Source organism: Triticum aestivum, chromosome 3B, assembly GCF_018294505.1.
Source record: "Triticum aestivum cultivar Chinese Spring chromosome 3B, IWGSC CS RefSeq v2.1, whole genome shotgun sequence".
Lineage (NCBI taxonomy): Eukaryota > Viridiplantae > Streptophyta > Magnoliopsida > Poales > Poaceae > Triticum > Triticum aestivum.
In genome coordinates, this window is record NC_057801.1 from 646,471,186 (window position 1) to 646,474,956 (window position 3,771).

The window sequence follows — 3,771 nt, forward strand, 5'->3', positions numbered from 1 at the left end:
ATGCTTCCAGTAATTGCTGCTACCTCTGGCGGGTGTCATGCTACTCCCAGGATCATTTCCTAGGGATTGTGTATGGGAGCGAATGATTGCATTCTTCCTTTAGAGGGTGCATGTGAGAACTGTGTGCCTCATGGCAATTGCCACATGTCACCGCTTTAAGATTCATACATGGAAGTAGACGCATCGCACAGTGTTTTCTAGAATAATCACTCTGAGGCAACATCAGCTCTACTAGCTAAGTGCCCATGTGTTGCAACGGGGATACAAATTCTAGTGGTTGGACACACAAATTTCAGTTGTTCAGCATCAACCGTGTCAAACATATACTTATGGTCCTCATGCATATACAATAACTACACCCCCCCCCCCCCCCCCCAACAGTAATTGTGCACCTGTTAATACCACTCAATTACAAATATTGGAAGCAAAAGAAATCAGAAATCGTAACATAAAATGTTTGCCTGCACCAATTGCAGCTATTTCATGTTGGAAATTTAATTTTCTACGAGAAGGATTTAACTTGAGCAATTATAGCTTGTCTTATTAAATTCGAAGAGCTGTGCTGTTGCATACTTGTCAATCAAGCAAACATTGTATTTGCCAAATACAAAATTACAGGATTAGTGTCCAAGAGAACGAACATCAACTTGTAAGAATGGACCTACACACTTTGTTATCTTCAGTCTGTAAAATCGCTCCTATGCCACTTGGAGATTCAGAGATAGATCACATTCCAAGTGTCAGGTCCTTAATATAATTCTCAAGAATACATGCGAAGTTTGAAGCATTTCATAAGACAAGATGACTCTGGTGATTCTAGAAAGTTACTTGAGCAAATTAAAAAAAGTATTGAATAGTTCCTAAGGAAAATTGTAACTTGTCGATGATTCTCATGAGTAGCAAAGTTGGCTAGAACTTAGAAAATATTGCCTTTGACTATAAGGCCTCCTTTTACTAACCAAAATTGCATCCTATATGAGGTAAAATGTAGCTAGGTATTTATGAACTGAGACAGCTACGTGCAGCAAGAGAAAGCGAAGATCTAACAAAACACAAATTTAATTAGTTATTGCTCTTGTACTATGCTCCATACAGGAAGTATTACGCCACCCAAACTATTAAAGTAACTTCGGAATCTAGGCAACTTAATCCCATTAATATAGAATATTGAAACAAACAACGTGGTGAACAACTGACGAGTATAGTGTCACCATTCAGTCATTCAATATATATAGATAATAAAGAGCTATAGCCTGCAATTACGCTCAGGTTCAGCTGCACTATGACATGATAAGACCATATGCTTATGTGATTCTTGAAAGGTTATTCAGTAAATAAAATATCAATGATATCAGATGAAAACACTACCGCCAGAAACAACCTGCCATGACTTAGCATCAGTTCTGGCAAAACTGCAATGAAAATTGTTCCACCAAGTAGTTGTACAGGTGTGACAGTACTATTGCTATACCTTCTTGATCCATGGAACTTTAATATGTTTTGGACCGCTGCTTGGGGCTGCCGAGTGTGACGAGTTCTCCTCGCGTCATGAGGCTATACCTAGGTACGCGCGATTCACCCAATCCACCGCGACCTCGATCTAATCCGGCATTGGCAGGAGACTATAGGAAGGTCCTTTAGAAGGTTACTGTTGCCTTGACAACCGTCGGCTGACTCGGATCTTCCCTGCCGCCCTGTTGCAGCAATCGACGGCTTGCTATCTTCTTCATTAGTACGGCATCTAGGAATCCATGTACAAGCTAGCAGCCTCGGCCTGCATTCTGAGGAATTGATCTCATTACTTTATCTAGAGATTGATTAATACTTTCCTACTCATGAAGATAAATTGATCTTTTGCATTCTCTTCTTCTCAACCAGGCTTGATAATTGTTACACAGTTGCCTTATTACGTGGATGTGTAGATAAACCTGGAGGCCCGGACTTTGCTCGGAAACTCAATGGACGTCCGGAGAACGTGATCCCAGGAGAAACTAAGCTGTATAGTCCTTACGGCCAAAGCTCCTCTCCGAGTCGCCCGCACCTGACCTGCAGAACAAAAACAGAGGAAGATGAGGTAGGGGGAGCACGAACTGAGAGGGTACAGTGGCCGGTAACCGGATCGGCACCATGTACGAGCCCAGCGGCGGCGGGCCCTGGGAGGCCAGGAGCTGAGGCCGACGCCCTCCTCAACGTCGAAGTCAAAGTAGCTCCGGCCGGCTGCTTCGAATCCTTTTGTCGCCGGCTTCGGCGGCCTCGCTCCGTCGTAGGTGGCAGGTTCTGGACGGGAACCGAGCGCGGGGGTGGGGGGTGGGGGGCGACGCCGGATTCGGCGGCGACCAGATCGGAAGGGGAAGAGGTGGGTTCGGGAGCGATAGAGATAGATCGCGTTTGACTGACCTACAATTTTTTTTTCCACCGGAAAACCAACTTGGGAAGAGAACGCGATGGGTGGAGGGATTGACGAATCGGGCGACGTAAGGGGGAGACGGAACCTTACGTTTTTTTAAAGTAGTAGAGAAGTAGAGATTAAAATTTCAAAACTCAAAAGTTCATAATGAGATTTTTAAACCCTAGCTTATGTCAGTGTACTTTCTAATTTCTTTGCAAAATTATGAAAACACTAGCTTATATCAAGACCATTTTAAAATTATCAAGATCAAGATGTATATATGCACTTCATAATTAACTTTTCTTAGCTTAATATTTTTTTGTGAGAAAACTTACTAGTAACTCCTTAGGGTGAACCGATCACCACCAACTTTGAACTTAAAAAAAGGTGAACTGAGTGTAGCTCAGATGATTAGATTAATACCTTGTGATGGGATCAGCCCATCAGAATTTTAGTCCTAGACATAGCATCAGTGCTCATATTTTTTCGATTTATTTCAGTCTTTTCAGTGATGTTCCCTCATTGGGAGGAGCCGTTCTGGTCGACTACAACGCGCCTTTGTTGATTTTGTCAATTAAGATGTCGTGTTGGCTCAGTATTCTAGAGGTGCTCATAGGGTAGGGTGTGCATGTGTGGGTTCATACGAGTGATTGTATGTTGTTTTCATAAAGGAGGATAACCCCCGGCCTTTGCATCGAGAATTGCACACAACCATCTTTATTATACTCCCTCCGTTCCGAAATAATTGTCTTTCTAGCCATCTCAAATGGACTACAACATACGGATGTATGTAGACATGGTTTAGAGTGTAGATTCACTCATTTTGCTCCGTATGTAGTCACTTGTTGAAATCTCTAGAAAGACAATTATTTCGGAACGGAGGGAGTATTATATAACAGTCTGGCAAAACAAATACATGGGTTAAATCAAAGCCACCTTTCTGGTGATTTATGTCGCTACGCGCCTACACCTACTAGTTTGATGATGTGCCTTTACCACACAACGCACACCATATGATCCGGTGGCCTCAACCAGTCATCCAGTGGCGAGCCAAGAGCACCAACTCGTCTAGCATACACTCAGCATGCACTGCATGTGCACACTCCAGAATTTGTCGGTGTCTCCTTCCACCGTCGCAACTTCAGGAGAAAACAACGCATTAACCTTGTCAGGCCCAACTATCGTCGACGCCACCATGACGCCAACAACGCCACCACCCTGAACGTGTCCGTCAACACACGTCCGACACCGAGACCATGTCGCGCCACGCTACAAAGGCCCGTCGTGGCCGACGGGGTAAATGCCACACCGCACCACCTCCTGATCCAGATCACCACCAATGCCAACCCAACGGTTACCACTAGCCAACAATCTCCCAAGGC

General features: G+C 44.1%; 1 long non-coding RNA gene across 1 annotated transcript; it reads right to left on the reverse strand.

Annotated features, from left to right (window-relative positions):
- Positions 1-1,309: 1,309 nt before the first annotated feature.
- LOC123071454 (uncharacterized) lies at positions 1,310-2,479 on the reverse strand. Its single transcript, XR_006434326.1, has 2 exons — positions 2,127-2,479; positions 1,310-2,046 (listed from the first exon to the last, which is right to left on the reverse strand). It is a non-coding gene; the product is annotated as an uncharacterized lncRNA (long non-coding RNA).
- Between the last annotated feature and the right edge of the window lie 1,292 nt (positions 2,480-3,771).